The following is a 15,303-nucleotide window of genomic DNA, read 5'->3' as shown; positions in this document are numbered from 1 at the left end:
AAGTTGGGTTACTTCTACATAACTTTGGGTTACTCCTAAGTCATCCTCTCCAACATTGTGACGTTCCATATTTGCTTTGGTGTGGATTGAGGCCTCAGTTGTGTTGCTCCATTGTATTCACCTGTCCTTATTTCTATTGTGGATTGTGTTTCTGCGTGCCAATGGAAAGTCTACAAAACTATGAGCAAACCAGCCTTTGTCTTGAATACATGGAATTGGATTGTGATCACATGTATGAATGAATCCTGCACACAGTGTGCTTCTTCCTCTTCTTCTTCTTCTTCTGGCTTGTCTTCGTCTGCTTCGACTCAAGAGATGAGTATGGTTGCGTTAATCTTTTTGCAGGTATTCTTGTTCTTTTGATTCATTTCATTGCAATTTTGACTGTATAATATAGTTTTGATTAATGTATTTATGTTTTGAGAACTACCTTTTGAAAAGGCATTGACTGTAGGCCTATTTAAACTACAGTAAAACGTAAAAGTGGGAAAATAGAAGTAAATAAATTAAGATTATTACCAGTATTGACATTTTTCTCTTCCTTCTCTTTATTCACATAATGGCACAAAGATGTGTGATAGATGTGGGGGAAATCCTAACCCCCAGTTTGTGTGCTGTAAATGTCATGATTCTCTCAAAAGCCACGTATCTTTCTGGAATGTGTTTCTTGTTCCATTGAATCCAAGACAGATCAAAATTCTAGCAGACACAGATGAAAGCATGAAACTTGATAAAAAATGTAGCACTATGGATTCTAGTGGGTTCAATGGAACAAGAAGCATACATGAGACGTGCATATGAGTGGCTTGGTGAATCCAAGCAGAAGACAAAGAGGTCTTTACTGTGTGGCATGCTGAAGCAACAGCTGGAGCTAGCATCTCATCTAGCTGCAGAGTGGGTCAATCTGGGACCAAAATAAACCCTAGAGACCAGGGGCGGAGGGATGAGACAGAAAACAATGGAGAGAAAAAAGGTTAGTAGGGACGCATTACAAAGAGGCTCTGTTGTCGGGGAAATCTGACATATGGAGCTTCCTTGTATTGTGTCTGAATGTCACAATCACAAGGCAAGGCAAACAAAAAGATGTTCAAATTATTAACTATTCCAAACATTTGCTTCCTAGTGTCTAAATCCTGGATAATTTATGGTCACATATTTCCAATGGTACTCAATGCCAGCATTTACAGAATTAGTCCTATCCCACCTTCATTTACTTCAGCTTGCTGTCAAACCTGTCAAACCTGTCTTTTTAGTATTCCACACATACCTCTTTGACACAATAGATGTCAAGTTAGAAAGTTGGGTGTTTTCATAATGGAACAAAAGTCAAAGAGATGATGATGAAAGTTTTCACTCAGGTTGGTGGATGATTAATATTTCTACATCAAAGCACCTGTCAGAAATCACACAAACTTTCATACTGTAGAGGGATTTGACAACATTGAGTGACCATACACACATACACTCTAAAAGTCACACACACACTCATGGGTGGAATTTAATTGAGCACCTCCTCTTCCGTGAGAGTTGTGAATTGTACCTAAAGAAGACCTGCCTTTAAAGATTATGTAGTTTTTATGGTTCAACAGACAACTGGCAAAATGGATTTACAGCAGGAAATTGAGAAGTGTAGTGTATTCAAATGTAAAAAGTATTCTAAAGTTTGTACAGTGGCTTGCGAAAGTATTCACCCCCCTTTGCATTTTTCCTATTTTGTTGCCTTACAACCTGGAATTAAAATTGATTTTTTGGGGGGGGGCTTGTCTAATTTGATTTACACAACATGCCTACCACTTTGAAGATACAAAATATTTTTTAATGTGAAACAAGAAAGAAATAAGAGAAAAAAACAGAACTTTCTATCCCCCAAAGTCAGTACTTTGTAGAGACACCTTTTACAGCAATTATATCTGTAAGTCTCTTGGGGTATGTGTCTATAAGCTTGACACATCTAGAAACTGGGATTTTTTCCCATTCTTCAAGGCAAAACTGCTTCAGCTCCTTCAAGTTGGATGGGTTCCACTGGTGTACAGCAATCTTTAAGTCATACCACAGATTCTCAATTGGATTGAGGTCTGGGCTTTGACTAGGCCATTCCAAGACATTTAAATGTTTACCCTTAAACCACTTGAGAGATGCTTTAGCAGTATGATTAGGGTCCTTGTCTTGCTGGAAGGTGAACCTCCGTCCCAGTCTCAAATCTCTGGAAGACTGAAACAGGTTTCCCTCAAGAGTTTCCCTGTATTTTCCCGCATCCATCATTCCTTCAATTCTGACCAGTTTCTCATTCCCTGCCTATGAAAAACATCCCCACAGCATGATGCTGCCACCATGGGGATGGTGTTCTCGGGGTGATGAGAGGTGTTGGGTTTGTGCCAGACATAGCATTTTCCTTGACGGCCAAAAAGCTCAATTTTAGTCTCATCTGACCAGAGTACCTTCTTCCATATGTCTGGGGAGTCTCCCACATGCCTTTTGCCGAACACCAAATGTGTTTGCTTATTTTTTCTTTAAGCAATGGATTTTTTCTGGCCACTCTTCTGTAAAGCCCAGCTCTGTGGAGTGTACAGCTTAAAGTGGTCCTATGGACAGATACTCCAATCTCTGCTGTGGAGCTTTGCAGCTCCTTCAGGGTTATCTTTGGTCTCTTTGTTGCCTCTCTGATTCATGCCCTGCTTGCCTGGTCTGTGAGTTTTGTAGGGTGGCCCTCTCTTGGCAGGTTTGTTGTGGTGCCATATTCTTTCAATTTTTTATAATGGATTTAATGGTGCTCCGTGGGATGTTCAAAGTTTCTGATATTTTTTTATAACCCAACCCTGATCTGTAATTCTCCACAACTTTGTCCCTGATCTGTTTGGAGAGCTCCTTGGTCTTCATGGTGCTGCTTTCTTGGTGGTGTCCCTTGCTTAGTGGTGTTGCGGACTCTGGGGCCTTTCAGAACAGGTAAATATATATGTATATCATGTGGACAGATCATGTGACACTTAGATTGTACACAGGTGGACTTTATTTAACTAATGATGTATATTCTGAAGGTGATTGGTTGCACCATATATTATTTAGGGGCTTCTAGGAAAAGGAGGTGAATACATATGCATGCACCATTTCTTTATTTTTCTTTTTTTTTTTAAACAAGTGATTTTTTTCATTTCACTTCACCCATTTGGACTATTTTGTGTATGTCCATTAAATTAAATCCAAATAAAAATCCATTTAAATTACAGGTTGTAATGCAACAAAATAGGAAAAATGACAAGAGCAATGAATACTTTTGCAAGGCACTGTCATTTCCACTTTAAAATATCAAACATGATTTGCCCCAAAGAAAAATGTATCAACACCTACAATCCATTAATTATAATCAACATAATAATTAACATTTCTTGTTGCCGCAGGATTATTTTCCTGCTGTAGCAAATTGGCTCAAATTAAGATCCTACATCTGTAGCGGTGTAATCATACATCTCGTTAATTCAGTGTAATCTCAGTATTGAAGATCCAATACTGTGATTACTGTAAGCTTATTTTACAGATTAATATTGGATAAAATGATGAGCTTGATATTCTTTATGCTACTATGTTTCATACAGATGTAGGATCTTAATTTAAGCCAGTTTGCTACAACAGGCAAATAATCCTGCAGCAACACAAACTGGAAATTATAATGTGGATTACAATAAATGTATTTTTTTTTTGGTAGGGGTTGATACATGTTTTCGGTAGGGTAAATCAAGTCTGACATTTTAAAGTGCAAAATACAAACATTAGAAGCCTTTTTAAACCTTGAATACATTACAAGTTTGCACAGGATAATTCTCAGCAGCAAAAGAGCGATCAGATCCTACATCTGTACATAAAGCATACAGTCCTGTGGGTATTTGATAAATGTGTTATGATGACATATAAAAACACCTTCAGATAAAATAGGTAGCAGACAAATCATTTAGAAACCTGTTTCACTGAAGATGCACAGCTTCCTTTTTCTCACACTTGGCTTGCATGGTTCTATAGTTCTAAAAAACCCAGCAGAGACTCATTAAGTCAACAAAGCTACACACATGATGCAATTATGTGAAATCAGTCCCGTCTGCATTATGTTGTTGCTGTCAGTGACTTCTCAAACTGCCACAGTGTGCAACTCTATTCCCACAGTGAGCTCTATTGACTTCAATGGATGTTCTTTAATCACTGGTTGTACCTTTGATCAATAAGAACAGAAAGGTTTTCCGAGGTTATTTGCATGGCAAAGAATGTGTAATGATTGAGTTGGTCCACTTGCTTTTCTGCTGCTCTCCTAGAAGTCTATTTCTCCTTAATCTCAACATGAAAAATACTCTCACATTGTACACAAGAGGACTTTGGAACTGTGCTACAGTCTCAGAAAAAATATTGTATGGTTAGGGTACAGTATATTTACCTGGGGTACAAAAACAGAGGTACAGATATTATCTCATGGAGTAAGGGTTAATGTGTTGGCTTGACAACTGCTGAACCCAGGTTAGAGTCCCAGTCAGGGCTACAGTACCTCCTGAATTTGCTACATTGCTCTGGGATGGTGGAGAGGTGTGTACATGTGAGGGACTTGGTATAAATAGGAGGTACAGTTTTGCTACTTAATAGGAATAAACAGTTTTGTCACTGTGGTGGTACCCTAAAAAGGCAAGTTTGTAAATGTTTTATGGTAAGAACTGCTAGGGTGCAATTATGTACCTATAACTAATGGTACAATTGATGTACTTTACAGGGTACCACTACAGCGAAAGTGTTTGTACCCCTTTAAAATACAATTTGGTACCTTTTGAGGGTACAGACTTTTGTCTAGACATAGCTGACCAGTGTGTCCCAAATGGTGAATGGTGGGTCAAGGATAAAGACTGAAATCTTGAGAAGAATGAATGCTGGACAAAATCTGGACTAGACTTCTATCTCAGTTACTGCTGAAATAAAACAGGCAGTGTTATAGATAGATGTCATCAACTCTGCAAAGAGGACAGACATCAATTAAAACACAGTCTGCAGTCCAATCCAGCTGGTTTGTTGTTCATATAAGACCCTGCTGACATGTATATGTTGCAGGCTTCAGAGAATTATAATTCTCTAAATTCTAACATTGAGTAAATGGATGATATTTGCACCTTGGTAATATTGATTTGAAATCCAGTATAGAAGGGCTGCCAATTTGCCAACCCTAAAACAAAGTTAATTTATTCTACAAAACGTCTCTCTAAACGTGTTGATTAGCAGTAAAAAAAAAAATAATACTTTGCCTGTCAGTGTAATATGTATTTAGCATTCAAATATTCGCTGTGAATAAAGTCCATGCCATGATTTATTCTACTGAGAGTTTCCCTAATGTGTGAGTCACATGCCTATATCAATAAACCCTCCCTCCCTCCCAATCTATGATGAGGAATATAATGTAAGCTAGATGAGGGGAGCGATATATTGCCGGTGAGCAGGACATGATGGTCACCCTGAAAGCACATCTGTAGCTGAGGGAGGGAAAGCAGCTGGATCCATTCCGCTGGGGGGAGCCATGTGGTATTTGCATATGCATTTGTAAACAAGCTCTATCCCCTAGGCACGACGCAAGTAAATGCTATCCATTTCTGGATCAGATCAGCAACGTGGTATGGAGCAGTGGAAACAGCCAGAGCATCCAGCTCTTTGAGCGATGTGTAAATAAAGATGGTGTTTTTTCACGTCTCCTTGAAATTACAGGTGTACTGTCTGTTTTTGATATCGCAATGTTGTACGCCACAGGAGTGTTCTTGTTCAGGTGGTGCCTGTCTGTTGCATGGTTATAATTGCTATAACCCTGCAACAGATCAACCATATAATTGTTTATCTTACACCTTTCATGAGTAAGATTCATAGATTAATGTAAGGGTCAAAGTGGAAAGAATGCTTGGGCGTAGTCTACTATTCATCTTTTTTTTAGTTAGGTGTGTTATCCCTGTGAAAATCCTTACAAAGGCCTACTCCATGGTGACATCACATTAATATGACGGCAAACCTACATCTGAGTCTTTGTATTTATCGTGATAGTAATTGCTCTTGGTGTGGACGGACCTTAACTCTCACAGAACAAATGCAGACCCAGATAGGATTCATTTGATTAGAGTTATACCCTGCTGGATCCACACATGGGAACATCTGCATTCCCGTTACGTAACGATCACATATATAGCGTTTCATTCTCCTTTCATGTGTTGCTGTCTCTCAGGACCATATGTTCTCAGTCCTGTCTGTATTGGCATTACTGGCATTATTACACACAGAATTAATATCCTCAGCTGAAGGGTTCTGCTTTGTGTGTTTGTGTGTGTTTGCGCATATGTGTGAGTGTGTGTGTGTGTTTTTGTACATGCATTAGAGTGTGCGCATCTGAGTTTGAACTGTCAGATGGGGGACAAACAAAATATATACAGTACCAGTCAAAATTTTGGACACGACTACTCATTCAAGGGTTTTTCTTTATTTTTACTATTTTCTACATTGTAGAACAATAGTGAAGACACCAAAATTATGAAATAACACATGGAATCATGTAGTAATCAAAAAAGTGTTAAACAAATCAAAATATATTTTATACTTGAGATTCTTCAAAGTAGCCACCTTTTGCCTTGATGACTGCTTTGCACACTCTTGGCATTCTCTCAACCCGCTTCATGAGGTAGCCACCTGGAATGCATTTCAATTGACAGGTGTGTCTAATTAAAAGTTAATTTGTGGCATTTATTTCCTTCTTAATGTGTTTGAGCCAATCAGTTGTGTTGTGACAAGGTAGGGGTGGTATACAGAAGATAGCCCTATTTGGTAAAATACCAAGTCTATGTTATGGCAAGAACAGCTTAAATAAGTAAAGAGAAACGACAGTCCGTCATTACTTTAAGACATAAAGGTCAGTCAATCCGAAAAATGAATGTCAAGAACTTTTCAAGTTTCATCAAGTGCAGTCGCAAAAAAACATCAAGCGCTATGATGAAACTAGCTCATGAGGACCGCCACAGGAAAGGAAGACCCAAAGCCACCTGCTGTTGACAGCAAGTGCTTCCACACATCGTGTGTGTGTGTGTGTGTGTGTGTGTGTGTGTGTGTGTGTGTGTGTGTGTGTGTGAGAGAGAGAGAGAGAGAGTATGGTTGTCTCTCTGTGTGTGTGGAAGTGTTTAACTATATACTCATGAGGACCGCCACAGGAAAGGAAGACCCAGAGCCACCTGCTGTTGACAGCAAGTGCTTCCACACATCGTGTGTGTGTGTGTGTGTGTGTGTGTGTGTGTGTGTGTGTGTGTGTGTGTGTGTGTGTGTGTGTGTGTGTGTGTGTGTGTGTGTGTGTGTGAGAGAGAGAGAGAGAGAGAGAGTATGTCTCTCTGTGTGTGTGGAAGTGTTTAACTATACTTGTGGGGACCAAAAATCCCCACAAGAATAGTAAACAAACAAACACTTGACCAACTGATGACATTTTGTTAGTTTCTAGGGGGTTTAGGGTTAAGGTTGGAATTAGAGTTAGGGTTAGAATTAGGTTTAGGTTTAGGGTTAGGAGCTAGGGTTAGTTTTAGGGTTAGGAGCTTGGGAAAGGTATAGGTTTAGGGTTAAGGTTAGGTTTTTGGGTTAAGGTTAGGGTAAGGGTACGGGTTAGGGTTTAAGGAAAAATGTACTGTGCATTTGCAATATGTTTCAATGGGCATTTACCATCATGAATTTGTCATGCTCAAAAATACTGCAGAAATGCGAAATTGACTGGCCTGATGAACTCGGGATGGCAGTGTTTCTGGTTCCTCTCCATCGCTCGTTGGTGTTCATTTCAGAATGTCATTTTGGTGATGGTACCTCACTGTTCAAACATTTTGCAAATGGACAAAAGTCAGCCAGCAAGTCACCATCCATCAGTCAATTAGATGTCATTCTGACACCAAACTGAAACAAACTGACACCACACCCACTTTTTCCAACTCGTTTAGAAGCCAACTATCACGTTTCAGAGCAGGTCCAAAATTCACAGCGCCTTCTGTTCAAACCATAATAAAAACGTAAAACACGTAGTTACGTTCTAGCTGCGGGTCCAGTTCTGACATTATATGTAGGCCAAGCTGAGGCAACCCCGAATCCCAAGTTTCGTCTCGATAGGTCATTCGGTGCCCGAGCAAGACCTTAATTGGTGCTGAAAATCAACAATTTTCCATGCCTTGCTACAGGGTCCTTGAATGAGCTATCGGACAGAAACGTTAGGGTCCGTCTCTATGGGCCGAGCCGGTTGCAATGCACCTAGTCTTGCGACTCTGGGACTTTTCTAAATGTCGTCATTTTCGTGATGTCAAAATGAATTGAAGTTATTGCAAATGTACGAGGCTGTTTCTCGGTCCGAGAACCATCTAGAGCCACATAACTCACCACGCACTATCGACCTGACCTCTAGAACAGGTTTCTAAAGTTTCAGAACTCTAGGTCTGACGGTTCTTTAATAGTTCTATTAGTAACTATTGCAGGATCTGTCTGTCTCTACGCACAACACTGTGTCCCTCTGTCCAAGCTGTGTGTGTGTGAGTTTTTCTTGGAAATTCTATGGGAGACATGACTGATTTACAGTTCATGATGGTTGCCTAATCGCACATATGAAGTTTTGGAAAGATCTGACTGTTTTAACCCTTCGAAACAGCCCCTATGACACCAATTATGGCACTTCCGGTTGGCACAGGAAACTAACAGTAAACACATATCCTCATTGGGGTATGCTTTTACAGAATCCTGAGTTTTAAGTCTTTATGTTAAGAACTGACTGATTTATTCAGGGTTGAATGCACTATTTCTCTCAAACTGCAGGTTGTGTGCGGCAAAACAGGGTGATTTTAACCACTTCCGGTTGCTTCAGGAAGCTTAGAATCGACACAGGTAGACCTCACAGTGGCCTGATGGATTGTCATCTAAGACAGGTTCATAAGGCATTATTAACCCACATAGGCTCTAGGTTGAATTTAGGGGAGCAGGCAATGTATTCCTATAAGGAGAGATGTCATTGTAATCTGTGAGATCAAAAAACCCTGATTTACTGTTAAGGGTTAATGCCACACAGTCAAGGTTAGGCTTGCACAGATCGGGAGGACCTCAGGAACGTACCTGAGGTCGAATTTTGCTTCTCACCCTGATGGTTCTCTCACTGTCACCCAAAAGCAAATGACATTTAAGGCCAGGCTTCATTTTGGGCCTACTTTTTCTCATGGTCGCTGGGCTTAGACCGAGCAAGCTACGGTCAAGCGGGGCATCTCGTTGAACTCGGCACAGCCTAGAGATTATGGTAATACCATTTCAGGCTCTGTGAGTCTTTAAGCACCACACTTTGTCACTCCATCCTTGCTGTGTGTGTGTGTGTGTGTGTGTGTGAGAGAGAGCTTTTCTTTGACATTTGTTGGGAGAAATGACTGATGTACAGTTCATGAGGGTTGCCTAATAACACATATGAAGTTTTGGAAAGATGCCACTTTTTTAACCCTTCGAAACAGCACCTATGACACCATTTTAAGGCACTTCCGATTTACACAGGAAGCTGAAAGTGAACACATATCCTCCTTTGGGTAGGCACTTATAGAATATTGAGTTTTAAGTCTTTATGTTAAGAACAGACTTATTTACAGAGGGTTGAATGAGTGTGTGTTATTTCAGAAAATCACAGAAATCTCGCATAGCTCAGAAACACAATTCAAAAAGATTTGTCTGAACACGCTGCAACTTTGACCTTTAATCCCAGAAAAATGTCCATAACTCAAAAACCGTTGAGGCCTGGACGTCATCTTGTTCAGGGCCAACTGCCCATTATGCCAAACCTATGCTTACCAAGTTTCGTCTTCAAAGTCTTTTCTGTTTAGGAGATAAGGCCACGTCGTGAATGTTTTGTACATTTGCAAGATGATTCCACTCGCCCTATTGTGGGATTTACCGGGACAGCGGAAAAAGGACCAACATTTGAAAGTTTTATAAAAAGGAAACCGAATGTCTGAGAGACTTCGTTGGATGACTTCCTGGAAGATCCGGCCCTGCTGCACGGCCCACCGCCGTCCGCAAATTTGAGAAAAGTTGTCGGACGTCTAGTAAGGGTTAATGCCACACAGTCAAGGTTAGGCTTGCACAGATCGGGAGGACCTCAGGAACGTACCTGAGGTCGAATTTTGCTTCTCACCCTGATGGTTCTCTCACTGTCACCCAAAAGCAAATGACATTTAAGGCCAGGCTTCATTTTGGGCCTACTTTTTCTCATGGTCGCTGGGCTTAGACCGAGCAAGCTACGGTCAAGCGGGGCATCTCGTTGAACTCGGCACAGCCTAGAGATTATGGTAATACCATTTCAGGCTCTGTGAGTCTTTAAGCACCACACTTTGTCACTCATTTGCAATGTGGACTTTCTCACTAACCATATGGCGAATGTCAAAATATTCCCTTAAGGTATGCAAGGACAAATGAAAACTGCTGAAGGTAGTCTCATCATTGCCTCCCCTATCCAGGGAGATACAGAAACCATGTGGAACTGTCTTTGGTGCTGAAACCACATGGAACTGTCCGTGGTGCTGAAACGGGATATAAGCTGCAGGCTGTTAGAAAACAGCTAAAATAACACTTTGGTCTGTTTTCTCAGGAAATCAATCTGCCCTGTAAACAGGATTGTACAAAATCACAGTTCTCTAAAGAATTAGCAGATTTTATAATCAGATTTAGGATGACCACAGTTGACATGAGTGGGCAATAATTGGCTTGAAGAAGCAAAACTTGAATCATGGTAAAGACAGAGAGGAAATTTTTAAACATGATTTCTCTTTTCCACTTCTGAGGACCAGAGCGGAGCTAGTGAAGAGAAACCGAGAGAGAATACACATTTACATTTTATACTTTTGCAATAAATGCATTACCTTATTTTACCTCTGCCATCCAATGAAATTCATGAATATTCTAAAGGTTGCACAGAAAGGAAAACAACATTATGAATTCTGCAGTAATAAAATGCATACTTAATGTACTAGTAGTGTGGGAAAGTGAATACATCAAGCCAGCTTCATGTATTTTTGTATCACATAACCATTATTGAATGATATTCTACATGTAATTAGTGTATGCCTCAATCAATATTGCTTTCTGTGGCTCTATATAGGGCACTAAGTTTGAAGCTGAACTGACTAGGAAAGTCATAGAATACAACTAGAACTAGGGCTTGGAGATTTTCTTCTGGTCGATCACCTGGGTAAGGCGAAACTCATAGCCTTAGATATAACCTTATATTCTGTTATTCCACTCAGCGCCTTCATGCCCCAAAAAGGGCAGAAGCTATTTCCATATTTATTGAAGTGTGGCTGTGATGAATAAATCAAAGCCCCAGCTAATGGCCTTTGCACATTCCTTAATAAATCTCCTCTTTAATATGCATCATTAAGTACTCGCCTGTGTGTGGCTGCTCAAAAGGCCTAGAGTGCTTTGTTTTCATTTGCTAAAACATTCCTCCCTCTCTTTTTTCCGCCTGTTGTTGTTGTGTTGCTGTTCTCTTCTCTCTTGGTGCTTACTGACCGTACCATCCCCTCAACCACTGGGTCACAATCACTACTAGTTTTCATGATTAAACACGATGCAATCAGCCAATTAAGATAGACTGGTGTCCAATTAGTGATGTGAAATCACACGTTGTATTGAACTGTCAGACAAAAGAGGAGGTCGAGGGTACCGTTTCCCTTTGATTTCAAGACCGCCCCGGACATCAGCTCAAACATGCACATTCAAATGTTATTAGCATATTGCTACTCAGAAATACTTTACTTATCACACAGACCAACTATCCTCTCAAACCAGCTCATTCAAAAACACGTGAAGAAATATGTCATTTGTTTAATGGAATGTTTCATGTAATACAGCATTAAACATGTAACCCTAGAGAGAGCACTAAAATAAATTCACATGGTCATTTGTCACATCTGATCTTATCTGAGTGTGATCTCCATGGTTACTATGCCAGAATGTCTGCAGAGCCACTGGGACAGGAATGATTCGATCATGAATCAACAATTCTCTCAGAAAGCAAATGCAAAGTGTCAGAAAATGGGAGCTATAGTGTGAATGTGAGGAGAGCCTTGGTGGCTGGGCGAGACGGGAGCATTGTAGCTAGGAAGTTGGGCTAGGCATTGTTCAGGCAGGAGAATGGATTTCTGAATGGTGTCCAGCAGGCAGTCTGAGGCCTAGGATTCAAACAGGCACAGCTTCCTCTCTCCTTCTCTCCCTGGGTGAGAATACACACACACACACGCACACACACACACACACACACACACACACACACACACACACACACACACACACACACACACACACACACACAATGGGGAACACCAGCATGAATAGGACATTTCAAGACGCAAGAGGGGAGCTGAACTAGAAAATGTGTGCATAATGGATGCTCAGCGAGTAGAGATTAATCATTTTAATATCTACAGACTACATTCTAATGAGGCTCTGGCTATAAACATGACTGGCTGCTGGCAGGGGATGAAATGCACAGCGGAGGTACATTCCAAAATGTTATAGAACACAGCAAGGAACTGTTCCAAGTTGATTTGTCAATCATTTCAAATACGGCAGAAATATTTTGGATCCAGTTGCCCAGGTCTCCACGTTGATACTTTGAAGGAGGGAGAGGAAGAGAATCGAGAAATTTGATGAGAGGACATGAAACAAAACAAGAGGACAGAAGAGGAGAGGACATTCAAGGATAGGTAAGAAAACACGAGGGAAATTAGAGGAGACGTGAGGTCCTTCAGGTCTACTTGACATGGCTGCATGCCTCATTACCTGCCCCCGTCCACCCTCCCTTTCCCATCCCCCCACACATACACACCACCTCTCCCTCCCATCTTCTCATTCTCTCCCCACTTCCACCCACTCAAAAACTATTTTTCGTCCTGTCCTCAACTCCCCCCATTGTTCCTGGCCTCATCGGCTCCCTGCTCCTTCTTTCCCTCCCTCCCTCCCTTCTCAGTGCCTCACTCTAATTGTGTCCTCTCGCCGCCTCCCTCTTTCCCCTGGGTGGCTGTGCAACTGAGGCTATGCTATGTGGCTGAGGTGGCGGTGCGATACCAGGTCGGCTGTTCTGCTCCATTTGGCACATCTGTTGGGACTGGCATGTCTCAATGACACCTTGCAGCTCTACCATTCTTCTGCTCCACAGCACCAGTCTCCACAGCACCAGTCTCCATAGCACCAGTCTCCATAGCACCAACACAATTAAAACCCAGACCCAGACCCATCCGAAAGAGTCCCCTGTTCCTCCGTCCATACATACAGAACCTCAAGCTACCTCTGTGTCTGTAATAAACCATTTGACTTTGGTTTGAACTGATTGTATGCAACTGGGTGCTCAGAATCCACTGGTAAACAAATTATTTCTGTTACAACCAGATGGTTGCACAACAGTGATCTTGGTGTTTTGGGACACCAGAGATAAAAATGGTTAGAGGGGCAGTCTATGAAACTATCTACCCTGGGACATCATGGGGTGACATTGGAGAAGGCTGTCAGGGAAGTCACAGTGTAGTGGAAGAAAAAAGGAGAGGAGGAGAGGAGGACAAAGTGGGAGGGCTGGATAACTGGCAGTGAGAGAATTAGGTGTTGTGATTGATAGGTGAGACTATATCTACACTATGTGACCAAAAGTATGTGGACACCTACTCGTCCAACATCTCATTCCAAAATCAAGGGCATTAATATGGAGTTGGGCCCCACTTTGCTGCTACAACAGCCTCCACTCTTCTGGGAAGGCTTTCCACTAGATTGTGGAACATTGCTGCGGAGAATTGGTTCCATTCAGCCTCAAGAGCATTAGTGAGGTTGGGCACTGATGTTGGGCGATTAGGCCTGGCTCACAGTCGGCGTTCCAATTCATCCCAAAGGTGTTCGATGAGGTTGAGGCCAGGGCTCTGTGCAGGCCAGTCAATTTCTTCCACACCGATCTCAACAAACCTTTTCTGTACCTCGCTTTGTGTACGGGGGCATTGTCCTGCTGAAACAGGAAAGGGCCTTCCCCAAGCTGTTGCCACGAAGTTGGAAGCACAGAATTGTCTAGAGTGTCATTATATGCTGTAGATTTAGGGATAGGCCCCTTTTTTCTCAATTTCCGCCTGAAAGACGTGCACAAAGTAAACTGTCTGTAGCTCAGGCCCTGAAGCCTGGATATGCATATAATTGGTACCATTGGAAAGAAAACCCTTTGAAGTTTGTAGAAATGTTAACATAATGTAATATAACACAATAGGTATGGTAGGAGAAAATCCAAACAAAAACTAACCAGCATTTTTTTGAGAGAGACCTAGAAATTAGAAATGCAAGAGAAAGATTATATTGTAAAATATCTCACTGGATGCAATTCCTCTAGCTTCCACAGAGTGTCAGCAGTCTGCGTTCAAGGTGTCAGGCTTGTAACTTCAAAAACGAATAAGAAATAACAGTTTTTGTAAGAGGACACACAGTTGCGCACCTGCTAAAATTGGTTTCCTATTGAACATACTTATTTCCAATATAAATGTTATAGTTTGATTACATTTTAGGGTGTCTGAGGAGTAAATAGATACTTATTTTAACTTGTTGAAACAAAGTTAGGGGTAGATTTTGGATTCCTTTCTCTGCAAGTTGAACGAGTGGATTGCTCAAATCGATGGCGCCAACTAAACAGACTTTTTGGGATATAAAAAATGATTTTATCTAACAAAATTACACTACATGTTATACCTGGGATCCTTTGGATGACAAATCAGAGGAAGATTTTCAAAAAGTAAGTGAATATTTAATCTTTATATGTGAATGTATGAAACCTGTGTCGGTGGAAAAATATTTTGATGTGGGGTGCCGTCCTCAAACGATTGCATGGTATGTTTTCGCTGTAATAGCTACTGTAAATTGGACAGTGCCATTAGAATAACAAGAATTTAATATTTCAGCCGATATAAGATATGTACCTAAATGTTTAAAATTCATTATAACTATTAGAATTGATTTGAATTACGCACCCTCCAGTTTCACCGGAAGTTGTCCTGCTAGCGGGACACCGATCCTTAAGGTTTCCCTTCACTGGAACTAAAGGGCCTAGACCGAACCATGAAAAACAGCCCCAGACCCTTATTCCTCCTCCATCAAACTTTACAGGTGGCACTATGCATTGGGGCAGGTAGCATTCTCCTGGCATCCGCCAAACCCAGATTTTTCCACCGGACTGCCAGATGGTGAATTGTGATTCATCACTCCAGAGAACGTGTCTCCAGTGCTCCAGAGCTCCAGAGTCCA

This window comes from Oncorhynchus mykiss, chromosome 23, assembly GCF_013265735.2.
Source record: "Oncorhynchus mykiss isolate Arlee chromosome 23, USDA_OmykA_1.1, whole genome shotgun sequence".
In the NCBI taxonomy this organism is placed as follows: domain Eukaryota; kingdom Metazoa; phylum Chordata; class Actinopteri; order Salmoniformes; family Salmonidae; genus Oncorhynchus; species Oncorhynchus mykiss.
The sequence above is the reverse complement of the archived record's forward strand: the minus strand, read 5'-3'. Positions refer to the sequence as shown.